This window comes from Schistocerca piceifrons, chromosome 8 (genome assembly GCF_021461385.2).
Source record: "Schistocerca piceifrons isolate TAMUIC-IGC-003096 chromosome 8, iqSchPice1.1, whole genome shotgun sequence".
In the NCBI taxonomy this organism is placed as follows: Eukaryota; Metazoa; Arthropoda; class Insecta; order Orthoptera; family Acrididae; genus Schistocerca; species Schistocerca piceifrons.
Genome location: NC_060145.1, coordinates 419,390,172 through 419,404,809, shown reverse-complemented (window position 1 = coordinate 419,404,809; position 14,638 = coordinate 419,390,172).

Below are 14,638 nucleotides of genomic sequence, written 5' to 3'. Positions count from 1 at the left end.
AACTGTTCTAATTGATCTTTTACAACGTTAAGACAATAAAATTCATTATCGTTTAACAAATGTATAATACTGCATGTACATGACGAATCTTTTAACGAAGTTTATAACTGCGAATTGTCCGCCCCCTGTAGCTGCGTGGTCAGCGCGACAGAATGTCAATCCTAAGGGTGCGGGTTCGATTCCCGGCTGGGTCGGAGATTTTCTCCGCTTAAGGACTGGGTGTTGTGTTGTGCTAATCATCATCATTTCATCCCCATCGACGCGCGAGTCTCCGAAGTGGCGTCAGATCGAAAGACTTGCACCCGGCGACCGCCCTATCCGACGGGAGGCCCTAGTCACACGTCATTTACATTTATTTTACTGCGAATTAATAATTAAAATCATAATGAGCAGAATTCAGGATTGTCAGTTCATGTTGATGGCAAAATGGGTTTGAACCAACCACAGGATGATTCAAAAAATTTTATTATGTATGTTAACTGAAGTTTGGAAAATTGTGTACTTGTAAGTAGGCTGTTTATGTTTTCTCTATGTAAGTAGGCTGTTTATGTTTTCTTATTGGCAACGTTACGTAGCGCTCAATATGAAAATCACTGGCTGTGCTGTGTGCAGTCTGTCGCTAGTTTGCTTTGTTGTCTGCCATTGTAGTGTTGGGCAGCGGCAGCTGGATGTGAACAGCGCGTAGCGTTGCGCAGTTGGAGGTGAGCCGCCAGCAGTGGTGGATGTGGGGAGAGAGATGGCGGAGTTTTGCGATTTGTGATGAACAGCTATACATATTATGACTTTTGATGATATTAAGGTAAATACATTGTTTGTTCTCTATTAATATCTTTCATTTTGCTAACTATCCCTATCAGTAGTTAGTGCCTTCGGTAGTTTGAATCTTTTATTTAGCTGGCAGTAGTGGCGCTCGCTGTATTGCAGTAGCTTGAGTAGCGAAGATTTTTGTGAGGTAAGTGATTTGTGAAACTTATAGCTTAATGTTAGTCAGGGCCATTCTTTTGTAGGGATTTTTGAAAGTCAGATTGCGTTGCGCTAAAAAAAAAAATTGTGTATCAGCTTAAGGACAGTCGTGTATAAATTGTTCAAAGGGGACGTTTCATATGGCGACCCTGCCAGGATACGAACCTGGAATGGCGCTCGCTGTATTGCAGTAGCTTGAGTAGCGGAGATTTTTGTGAGGTAAGTGATTTGTGAAACTTATAGCTTAATGTTAGTCAGGGCCATTCTTTTGTAGGGATTTTTGAAAGTCAGATTGCGTTGCGCTAAAAAAAAAAAAAAATATTGTGTATCAGCTTAAGGACAGTCGTGTATAAATTGTTCAAAGGGGACGTTTCATACTTTCTATTTCGTAAAACAAAACCCCATTTGTTATATTTATTGTGAAACTTAATGTAGAAATGCGTGCGCTGGAAGAAAGATAGGAGGTTTTTTTGGGCGAAATAAGCCATACAGGCTTGTCAAAAGAAATTAAAATAGGAAATTGTTAAAGGAATGACGGATTTGTTACGACACTGATCCTCAAAAATTTATGAAAATTCGTAATACTAGGAGAAAGTGTCGACGATCTTAGTGTTTCTAAATAAACAGAATTTTTTTGCAGAGTTACAACATAAAATTGCAAACTTTAGTAATTCGGTAATAAACCGAAATATACTGATGAGCCAGAAAATAATGGTCATCTACGCAACAGTGTTATTTCCAACTTTGGCAAGGGTAACAGTGACGACTCGTCGTGGCATGCAAGCAGTGAGGTGTTAGTAGGTCGCTGGCGGAATTTGGCACCGCATGGGCACACACAAGTCATGTAATTCCCGTAAATTCCGGGAATAGGGGCGATGAGTTCTGACGCCACGTTCAATCACATCTCAGATGTCCAGAATGAGATTTTCACTCTGCAGCGGAGTGTTTCCAGAATGAGATTTTCACTCTGCAGCGGAGTGTGCGCTGATATGAAACTTCCTGGCAGATTAAAACTGTGTGCCCGACCGAGACTCGAACTCGGGACCTTTGCCTTTCGCGGGCAAGTGCTCTACCAACTGAGCTACCGAAGCACGACTCACACCCGGTACTCACAGCTTTACTTCTGCCAGTAGTAATCGTCATGAAGGGGCCTAAGTTGTCTGCAACCAGTGTACGATACTCCTTGGTTATCAGGGAGCCTTGGACGAACTCCACTGGACCCATGGATGCCCATGTGAATGTTCCCCAGAGCACAATGGAACTGCTGCCAGCTAGTCTCTATCTCGGAGCACAGGTGTCAAGGAGCTGTTATCCTGGAACACGACGGATCCGCGATCTCCCATCGGCATGATGAAGAAGGTATCGGGATTCATCAGACCCTGCGATGCTCTGCCACTGCGCCAACGTCGAGTGGCGATGGTCACGTGTCCATTTCAGTCGTAGTTGCCGATGTCGTTATGTTAACATTGGCACATGCATGCGTCGTCAGCTGCAGAGGACCATCGCCCTTAGGAGTATTCGGTGAACTGTGTGTTCAGATACACCTGTACTGTGCCCAGCATTAAAGTCATATGTTAGTTCCGCCACAGTTCGTCGCCTGTCCTGTTTTACCAGTCTTCGAGACTACATCGTTCGTCATCTATAATGAGGGGTGGCCGCCCAACCCCACGACGTCTAGACGTGGTTTCAGCCTGGTTTCGCCACGTGTTGAAGATACTGACTACAGCACTCCTCGAACACCCAAAAAGTCATGCAGTTTCCGGAAAATCAAAACCAGCCGTCGGTCAGACTCAGATCGATTGCTCACCTTCCCCACTTTACACATGGACAGCAAGCTCGCTGATACCACATGCACAGTGTGTGTGTCTGACTTGCAGTCATTCCTCGCCAGGTGACACTGCTATCGCCTGGCAAGGTTATATCGATATTATGTCTATGTTGATAATACTCTAGCTGATCAGCGTAAATCGCAAAGAAAAAGATTGTCTGTGACAGTATCACTAGTCAAAAGCAAGCTTATAGAATATGTAAGTTTTAGATCCATTGTTAAAATTTTAATCAAACACAAAACCAACTATTATCGCGTGAGAGTGATATTATGTAAACTCAGGCGAATTCTTAAAAATTGTAATTTATAGACCTCTGATTTGTAGCAGTCACCGTATAGCCGCCATAAATGCCGAGGTGCAGTCATTGTAAGTCAATGAGACGAAGTCGATAATTATAGTTTTGTAAGTGCTAATCTTGTCAAGACGTCTTGCGAAACAATTATCAATGCCTTCTCTGACGTAGGACAGTTATTTATAAAGCCATTTCTTGAGGAAAAGATCTATTTGAGGATGGCCACATTGAAACTTGTATCAGAGACTAAGATGTGTTTGTAGCAACAGCGATTACCAAAGTACCAAGCATAAACTATATAAATATTTATATTTTCAGTAAACTGGCTAAGGAGGTCGTGATATCGTATCACAAAGAGGAACCTCAAATTATTAACAGTAATATAGCAGCAAATAGAAAAACTACGGCGAGAGTCTAGGAGAATAATTTACCGAGCATTCGACAGATTGTGATGGGGAAGAATCTCTATGGTATACAGTCACCGGAAAGGAATTTCAAAAGGAACAGTAACTATTACATAACAGGAGTAAAACAAAGCATAAGGTTACAGGCCGAGAGATGCTAATAGAAAGGTGTTTGGCTGTTAAAAGAGCCACGTCAAGAAATTTAATGGCTACTGTAGTGGAATCTTAGGTTACTGGGAGTGCTTCAGGAGTGCTCCAGGGTAGTTTGTTGGGACTTTTGCTGCTCATATGATATAATAATTACCTTGTAGATACTATTAATACACTATGTGATCAAAAGTACCCAGACACCCATAAAAACATACGTTTTTCATATTAAGTGCATTGGGATGCCACCTACTGCCAGGTACTCCACATCAGAGACGTCAGCAGTCATTGAACATCGTGAGAGAATAGAATGGAACGCTCCGCGGAACTCACGGACATCGAACGTGGTCCGACTGATTGGGTACCACTTGTGTCATACGTCTGTACACGAGATTTCCACATTCCTAAACATCAGTAGGTCCACTGTTTCCGATGTGATAGTGAAGTGGAAACGTGAAGGGACACGTATAGCACAAAAGCGTACAGGCCGACCTCGTCTGTTGACTGACAGAGACCACCGACAGTTGAAGAGGGTCGTAATATTTAATAGGCAGACAGCTATCCAGACCATCGCACAAGAATTCCAAACAGCATCAGGATCCACTGCAAGCACTATGACAGGCGGGGGGTGAAAAAACTTGGATTTCATGGTCCAGCGGCTACTCATAAGGCACACATAATGCCGTCAAATGCCAAACGACGCCTTGCTTGGTGTAAGTAGCGTAAAAAAATGGTTCAAATGGCTCTGAGCACTATGCGACTTAACTTCTGAGATCATCAGTCGCCTAGAACTTAGAATTATTTAAACCTAACTAACCTAAGGACATCACACACATCCATGCCCGAGGCAGGATTCGAACCTGCGACCGTAGCGGTCGCTCGGCTCCAGATTGTAGCGCCTAGAACTGCACGGCCGCTCCGGCCGGGAAGTAGCGTAAACATTAGACGATTGAACAGTGGAAAAACATTCTGTGGAGTGACGAATCACGGTACACCATGTGGCGATCCGATGACAGGGTGTGGGTATGGCGAATGCCCGGTGAACGTCATCTGCCAGTGTGTGTAGTGCTAACAGTAAAATTCGGAGACGGTAGTGTTATGGTGTGGTCGTGTTTTTCATGGAGGGGGCTTGCACCGCTTGTTGTTTTGCGTGGCACTATCACATCACAGGCCTACATTGTTGTTTTAAGTCCCTTCTTACTTCCTAATGTTGAAGAGCAATTCAGCGATGGCGATTGCGTCTTTCAACACGATCGAGCCTGTGGCGGAGTGGTTACACGACAACAACTTCCCTGTAATGAACGGGCCTGCACAGAGTCCTGACCTCAATTCTGTAGAAGACGTCTGGAATATTTTGGAACGCCGACTTCGTGTCAGGCCTCACCGACCGACATCGATACTTCTCCTCAGTGCAGCACGCCGTGAAGAATGAGCCGCCATTCCCAAAAAAACCTTCCAGCATCTGACTGAACGTATGCCTGCGGGAGTAGAAGCTGTCATCAAGGCTAAGGGTGGGCCAACACCACATTGAATTCCCTCATTACTGATGGAGGAATCCACGAAATTGTAAGTCGTTTTCAGCCAGGTGTCCGAATACTTTTGATCACATCCTGTACACTGTCGGAAAAAATTACAACACCAAGAAGGGGGTGTGCAGCATAAGAGAAAGCTGATAGGCGTCTTTCTATATCTGAAAGATGATGTCTACTCAAATTTCGCACCAGTCGCGTAAGAGAGGTGGTAGTAGCGCTACCATGAGGATATAGATCAGGTTTGCTTTAAATACGCGATGTAACGCTCGTGAGCGTTAATTATATTTGGGAGGAATGTGGTGAGTTGATGTTAGTCATGAATGCCTTTAAGACGGCAAAGATGCCATTATCAAGACGTCACTGAGTTTGAACTAGGTTGTGTAACAGGGCTACGAGAAGCTGGACGCTCCTTCTGTGATACTGCAGAAAGACTTGGCATGAATGTAGCCACTGTAAATAATTGCTGGCAGCGGTGATCACAGGAAAGTACGGTCGCAAGAAGAACGGACTCCGGACGGCCAAGTGGCACTACCGAGACAGTGGACTATCGCGTTCGGCGTACCTCTCTGGCGCAGCGTACTGCATCTGCAGCAGCAGTCTGAGCAGCAATTGGCACCACAGTGATACCACGAACTCCGAGCCACGCGCCTTGTAGCGTGCATCCCAATGACCGCTTACCACTGCCATTTGAGACTTCAGCGGTGTCAAGCGAGAGCTCATTGGAGAGCAGGGTAGAGGTATGTTGTGTTTTATAATGAAAATTGGTTCTGTTTCGGAGCCAGGGAGGGCCGTGTGTTGGTTAGGAGGATGTCGGTTGAGGACCTGCAACCAACATGTCTGCGTGCTATACACGCTCGACCTTCAGCTGGAACTGTGGTCTGGAGTACGACTTCGTATGACAACAGGAGCACTCGCGTCGTTATTTGGTTATTCTTTGCATCCTGACTGCAAATTTGTACGTCTGCCTGGCGATTCGACTTGTTGGGCTGCCATTCATGAACAACATTCCAGACGATGTTTCCCACACGATAACGCTGGCCCACACACCGCTGTTGTAACCCAACATGCCCTACAGAGTGTCGACATGTTGCCTTGGCCTGCTCGATCATTATATCTGTCTCCAGTCAAGCATATTTGGAACATCATAGGACGACAACTCCAGCGTCATCCACAAACAATATTAATGGTCCCTGTAGTGACCGACCAAGTGCAACAGCCATTGAATCCCATGCCATAAACTGACATCCGACACCTGAAATACGTGGGGCATGTACCTCTACGCGCCTGCATTCAACATTCCAGCGGTTGCGACGGTGATTAATGTACCACCATTTCACATCTGCAATAGCTTATCTCGCGCTTACATTAACCTGCGGTCTTACAATGTTAATCACTTAAATATGTTAGCTTCACAAACGCGTTCCCGAAATTTCGTTACTCTACAGTGGTTATTTTTTGTTGAAGCGATTTTTTCCATCACTGTAGATTCCGAAAAAGTCGGCCTTGCGAAACACAACCTCTGCTTGTATAACACACCCTGAAAGCCATGGATGACGGCAGTCAAGTAGATGCAGTTTCTCGCGACTTCTGAAAAGCATTTCACTCAGTACCACTGAATGCTTATTGTAGAAAGTATGATCATGTGGGGTATCAAGCGAAATTTAGTACTAGATTGCGAATTTCTTCATAGCGAGGGCGCAGCATGTTATCTTGCATAGATATTCATCAACAGATGTAGAAACAACTACAGGAGTGCCAGACGGTGGTTTTTGGGCCTCTTGCTACTCATATAGTATAGTAATTGCCTTGCAGATACTATTAACCTCAGATTTTTCGCAGATCAGACAGTTCAAGTCGATAATATCAAACCGTCCGCTGACCACAAAGCAGAACAGCAGACAAGACACGTGAGAGACTTCGGTTCTTTGGTGGGATACTGGGAAGCGGGGTTACTAGGGAAACGGAGCCGACCTACAAAGGAGATCGCTTACAAACACTCGTTCGACGCATCCTAGAATCCTGCTCAAATGTGTTGGACCAATACCATATATAACTAACAGGCAATATAGAACGTATATAAAGAAAGGCAGCAAGAATTGTCTTAGGTTTGTTTCTCCAATGGGAGAGAGTCAGTGAAACGTCAAACGTACTGTGTACTGTGAGAGAGTATTCATATAAGTTCAGGAAACAAAATTCACTGAGGAATCCAGGAGCATACCACCGCCCTCTACGTATCGCTCACGTGGCGACCGCTAATCTACGGTGAGACTAATTACAGCGTAACTAGAGCGATCAAGAGCGATCATTCTTCTCTCACTCCATTTGGGGATGGAATGGGAAGAAACTTTAATACGTGGTACGGTGGGAAGTACCCTCTGGCATGCATTTCAGAATAATTTGCAGGGTGGGTGCAGAGGAAATTTTTAAGCTAAAGTTTGATGAATGGAACAATTATCTACTATATTATTCTTTTTAACAACTAAATAGTTTATTGTTCAGTACTTTCAAAGTACTAAGTGATTATTAATTCGCCTTTTCAGGCACTTACCCTTCTGAACCTGACTTAGTTACTGACAGCGGGTGTAAATCAGTGCTTCCAAATTCTGCTGTGGAGGTCGACATTGTCATCGTTGATCTGCATAAATAAGAATATGTTGCTCATTTCAATAGTACAGCAACAATCAGGCAATTTGTTTCAGGATGTGCAAATCATCATTGGTTACTAACCAACCCGTGAGTGAACTTTCACCCAGACTACACTGATGTGAAAAGGTCATGAGATACGTCCTAATGTCGTGTAGCACCTCGTTTTGCCCGGCATTGAGCAGCAGCTGGATGTGGCATGGACTCAACAGGTCGTTGGAAGAAACCTGGAGAAATATTAAGCCATGCTGCCTCTACAGCCGCCCATAATCCAGTATTCTGTGCACGTACTGACCTCTCGATTACGTCCAAAAACTGTTCGATGGGATTCATATTGGGTGATCTGTGTGGCCAAATCATTCGTTCGAACTGTCAAGAATATTCTTAAAACGAATCGTAAATAATAGTGGCCCGGTGACATGGCGCAAATGTGCATCTCCGCTTGCCCATCATTAATTGGCTCGTGAACAACCTCGACCATTCCTATACTGTATGGATACTGGTGACGATAAATGTTGTCTTTATGCTATATAAGGAAACGAAAGGAATGGTTGAGCCCATGCAAAGCAGCAGCTCCCCGATAAAAGACCTACACCCATCCTCAAAAGATAATGCTATGCTTGTTGTGGAACAGTGACGGTATGGTATACTAGGAACTGCTTCCCCATCACTGCTGACATTTATTCTCAACAACTGAGACGTCTTGCAGACGCAGTCCAAGAATAACATCCAGGAAGACTGTGAAAAGTGATGCTACTCCAGGATGACGCCCGACCACATATTGCTAGACTCACAAAAAACTCTCCCAGGGGTTGGGTAGGAAAGTCATTCCACAAGCACCTTTTCCACCTGATCTTGCGCCCTCAGAATTTCACCTTTTCCGCACTTTATCAAACAATCTTCAAGGACCTTCCTTTCCGGACGAAAATACACTTCGAACATGGCTCTACGAGTTCTTCGCCTCAAAACCACGTTGTTTCTACAGTCAGTGTTCGAAAAATGTGTGAATGCTTAAGGGACCAAACTACTTAGGTCATCGATCCCTAGACTTACACACTACTTAAACTAACTTATGCTACGAACAACACACACATCCATGCCCGAGGGGGGACTCGAACCTCCGGAGGGATGCCCAGTGTTCTCAGACTGTTGTAACAGTGAAGGAGAATACATTATTGATGTCTAAAGTCTCTGTTATGTGTATCTGTTATGTTTATTAAATTTGTGGAGAAACGCTGCGAACTGGTACACTAACCTAATATACAGAGAAAACAAGATCGGTCTTCTCACACTTCCCTGGGACACCCCTGACGATACCCTTGTCTCTGAGGAACACTCGCCGTCCAGGACAACTTACTATTACTTAAGAAGTCTTCGAGCCACTCACATATTTGGGAATCTATTCCGTACGCTCCGACCTTCGTTAACTGTCTGCAGTCGGTTATTGCGTCAAATCCTTTCTGGAAATCAAACAACATGGAAGTTTGCTTGTTGCCCTTTTTTGTAGGATAGCGTCTGAGAAAAGGACGAGCTGAGTTTCGCTCTACTGATGGTTTCTAAATCCGTGCTGGTTTTTGGGCATTATCTTCTTTGCCTCAAGGAAGTTTATTATATTTTTACTGAACGTATATTCAAGATTTCTGCAGCAACCAATGTTAAGACTCTCTCTCTCTCTCTCTCTCTCTCTCTCTCTCTCTATTCTGTAAGTCGGCTCCGACAATCCGTGACCCGGTGAAAAAAAGCAGGCCAATTTCTTCTGTCCTGCATTTCTTCCCTAGGCTTTCCAGGTTAAAACTCGTTACTTCTGTGATGCCATCGAGTCATCTCATGCTCTGAAGTCCTCTTCTTCTAGTGCCTTCAACATTCCCCAGCATCAGTGTTTTTTTTCCAGTAAAACATATCTTCTCATGATGTGTCCAAAATAGGTCAGCTTTTATTTCAGTATCAGACGTTCCAGGGTGCACTCTGGACACTGGTTTTATTAGCTCTAAATACTGACCTGTTCGTTTTATTTACAGTCCATGGGATTCTAAGAAGTTTCAGGCAACACCACAATTCGAGTGAGTCTGTTCTTCGCCGTTCCGCCTATCTAATGGTCTAGATCTCACATCCTTGCAACTGGAAAGAACATAGCCTTGCCTTTCTACCATGCAGCAAAGGTCTCCTGACCTCGTGGCAGCACACACCATCAGCAGATATCTGGGAACCGAAATAATTAACATTATCTACATTATTTCTCCTCAAACACGTCATGACATGCATGAAATTATAGGTGTAATTGCTGTCATTTTCGTTTTCTTAACATTTATCCTAAGACCAACTTTTGCGAGCTCTTCTTTCACATTCAGCAATAAAGTCTTCTTCACTTTCTGCCAACAGCATAGTATCATCTACATATCAAGGGTTGTTTATATTTAGCGCAGCTGCTTTAATTTCGGTTTCTTCTTCATCTAGTCGGCTTATGTGGCCGGGCGGTTCTAGGCGCTTCAGTCTGGAACCGCGCGACCGCTACGGTCGCAGGTTCGAATCCTGCCTTGGGCATGGATGTGTGTGATGTCCGTAGGTTAGTTAGGGTTAAGTATTTCTAAGTTCTAGGGGACTGATGACCTCAGTTGTTAAGTCCCATAGTGCTCAGAGCCATTTGAACCATATTCTTCATCTACCCCAGCATTCTTCATAACATGCTCTGCATGCAGTTTGAATAACTAAGGTGAAAGTGTGCAGCCTTGCCGTAGCCCTTTCTGAATCTTGATCCACTTAGCTGTTTCACACATCGTTCTCACGTTGGCATCTTGGTCAGAGTATAAACTCCGTATGAGTTGAATGAGGTGATCTTGTACTTTCATATTTTTCTAAATTATTGAGATCGACAGAGTCAAAGAATTTAGCATAATCAATAAAAGAGAGATACACGTCTTTCCGGAATTTTCTTGCCTTTCCCTTGACCCCCGAATGTTGGCAATTTGGTTCCTGTTCCATTACGAAATCCGGCTTGTTCTTCCGATAGTTCTCGCTCTAGATACTGGCGAAATCTATTTCGTATGATTTTCAGCATGTTAAGGGTATTGGTCTGCATTTTTGCGGGTCCATTCATTAACCATTCTAACATAAAGACGTCATCTGGGCTTTTCTCCATTCGCTTGGGATTTTGTGTAGGGCGAGTGATTCGTGACATGTACAGGTAATGTGTAAAATCGAATCTCGACGTGCCGTCTTATTTCTTTTTAACTGTTTGAGTTGCTTCTCGGCGCCACGGATGCCAGTATTTACACACATCAAAAAAATTTTGCATCGCAACGGTTCCCAGACGTTGACTGTGGATATCGTATCACAGACACAGTCCCTTTGACTGTTCAGAGATGTCACTAAACCGGCCCAAAGATGTAAACAACCATGCATGAGCAGTGCCTATTAGACAGAGGGGGTCCGACAGCCGATCTGTTCCAGTCATTCTACCAGGAAGAAGATATACGGCTCGTGTTGTCTGTAATACAACCATGCCTAGACGGTCAATACGGCGGTTCGATTGCGTCCGCATTGTTACTTTGTGCCAGGAAGGGCTCTCAACAAGAGAAGTGTCCAGGCGTCTCAGAGTTAACCAAAGCGATGTTGTTCGGATATGGAAGAGATACGGACAGGAACTGTAGATGACATGCCTCGCTCAGTCAGCCCAAGGGCTACTACTGCAGTGAATGACCGCTGTCTACGGATTATGGCTCGGAGGAATCCTGACAGCAACGCCATCATGTTGAATAATGCTTTTCGTGCAGCCACAGGACGTCGTGTTACGACTCAAACTGTGAGCAATAGGCTGCATCATGCGCAGCGTCACTCCCGACGTCCATGTCACCCGGTCAGGCTGAACGCCTTAGACACGCTGTCCAGTGAGTGCAGGAAGGAGGAGGTTCCTTGCTGTTCTGGGATGGCATTATGTGTGGCCTACGTACGCCGCTGTTGGTCATGAAAGGCGCCGTAACGGCTGTACGATACGTGAATTCCATCCTCCGACCGATAGTGCAACCATATCGGCAGCATATTAGCGAAGCATTCGTCTTCATGGACGACAGTTCGCGCCTTCATCTGTGTACATCTTGTAAATGACTTTCTTCAGGATAACGACATCGCTCGACTAGAGTGGCCAGCATGTTCTCCAGACATGAACCCTATCGAGCATGCCTGAGATAGACTGAAAGGACTGTTTATGGACGACGTGACCCACCAACCACTCTAAGGGATCTACACCGAATCGCCGTTGAGGAGTGTGATGACCTGGACCTAATGTGTCTTGATGGACTTGTGGATAGTATACGACGAAGAATACATGGATACATCAATGTAAGATGACGTGCTAATGGGTATTAGAGATACCGGTGTGTATAGCAATCTGGACTACCACCTTTGAACTATTCCAATTTTCTGTACAGGTTCCGGAACGCTCGGAACCGAGGTGATGCAAAACTTTTTTTTGATGTGTGTATGTATCTCAACTGGTAGTCTGTGCAAGGTCTAACGATGGTATGTCTGTTCAATGCTGCTGCGTCTATACATACAGAAATCATGAGTCCTGTTGTAATGCAGCTTCCAAAGAAAGTATCAGAGGATACAAGTGAAAAATACAGCACAAGCAATCTAATACCACAGAGGAAGTTGCTAGATATGATAATGGGTTAATGCGGAACCGATTTATGATGAAAAACAAATTAGTTCCAATTGTGCCAACCAGGTGCAAATCCAACACTATACCGTACGAAGGTATGACATCCACTATGTCATTTGACCCGCTGTAGCGTGAGTAAACAGTATCACTATCGAGAAGAGATATCGTGTATTGTAAGAAAAACTGTTGTATGTGAACGGCTGAAATCACAGTGCTGCGTTGAGAGAGTATCGTCTGAGCAGAGACCCAGTGTCATTAAATTGTTTAAAAAGATGTTACTGAAAATCGAAAATGTGGGTAAGCTTGGAGTGGCACTTGCAAGAGCAAGCCGTCCTCTGCCAGTGGAAGTTATTGACGAGGCTGCTGCTGTTGGAACTGAGCATGCAGCACTCGCTCCGGATAGTGTTTGTGCTCGTACAGAGCCACGAGAATCGTCCATCCCATGGTCAACAGTAAGGAAAGTTTTCTGCTCTATTTTACACTGGTACCCGTACAATATTAAGACGGTGCAGTAACTGAAACCTCATGATCCCCAGCATCGTTCTGAATTTGATCTTCGGTTTCTGGCACGAATCGAAGTTGATGACACGTGGTTGGACAATTTCCTATAGAATGGCGAGGCACGTTTTGCACTACACTGTGCAGTAGATACACAAAACTGCCAAATCTGCGGTACTGTTAAAACGCATATTGCGCAGAAGAACATTGCACTCGCTATAAGTGACTGTGTGGTGTGGATTGAAAAGCATCTTTACTCTAAGCGGGTTCTTCTCCGTGATACCTGCACGTTATCGAGACATCCTTGTACAGCATGTGATTCCTGCTTTGGAAGAGGTCAACTGAGTGAAAACCACTGTTTTCATGGAAGGTGGGGCAACATCGCACATCGCTCACCCGGTGCAAGATCTGCTTGATACAGTCTTCCTTGAACGTGCTATCTCCAGTTATCTAGGTGGATGGCCTGCATGATCACTTGATCTTAATCTACATGGCTTTTGGCTCTGCGGATATCTGAAAAGGCGCGTTTACCAGGAACGCGTTCGGCCTCTACCTGATCGGAGAGCTAGTATACAGGAATACATTGCTCTGATTGCACCGGAACTGCTGCGAGCAACTGTCGATTTACGGTGCAGCATCTCGTCGACGTCTCCAGTGCTCGTATTAAAGAAACTGTATACGCGGTGGTTAATGATAAAGTCAAAATTATGCCTCTTTCACTTCTTTGACCTTTTCTGCCCCTGTCCAGTTCTTAATCCGTAGCGTATGGAAACGTTTATATACGTCTTTGTTGCGTTCTCAGCGCCAGATTTGCTCCTGGTGACCACAATTGGAACTATCTTTCTTCCAGCGTTCATCGATTCCGTATTAATGAATTAGCAAATCTACCAAGTATTGCTGCCATACGATAATTACAGCCCACACTAGACCTCCGTGAGTAATTTCACTTAAATTATAACCACCCGGTATTATCTTCTGCGTCCCGCGGATGAACACAGCGAGCTGAGTTTCACTCGAGCACTAATTACAATCCCTAATTATTTGCCTAACCTGTTGTGCGAGTTGTGAACATGATGGATTATACTTTATTTCTCGCTACTGTTCAAAGTTTACTTTTTTGTTACAGTATCGAATTCTTATGTAATCCTGCAACACGTGTTTACAAATTTAATATCTCTCTTCCTTCTGTTACTTACTGTAATACAAGTAAGTACTGTGTAGTTGATCTTTGCTTTCTAAATCCATTCTGTCCTTCATTAGTGGAATTTTATAAAATTACTTTGAGGCACCTATCTGTTATTCTTGCACATATCTCATTCACAGAGGTGCCAAATGTCGTGGGGTGCCTCCTAATATCATGTCTGACTTCCTTTTGCCGTGAGTAGTGCAGCAACTCGGCGTGGCATGGACTCAACAAGTCGTTGGAATTCCCCTGCAGAAGTACTGACCCATGCTGCCTCTAAAGGCGTCCATAACTGCAAAAGTGTTGCCGGCGGAGAACGTTGTGCACTAACTGACATCTCGGTTATGTGACATAAATATTCGCTGGGATTCATGTTGGGTGATCTGTGTGGCCAAATCATTCGTTCGAATTATGCAGAATGTTATTCAATAAGTGGCAAGGCACATTATGATCCATAAAAATTCCATCGTCGGAGGGTTGCAAATGTTCT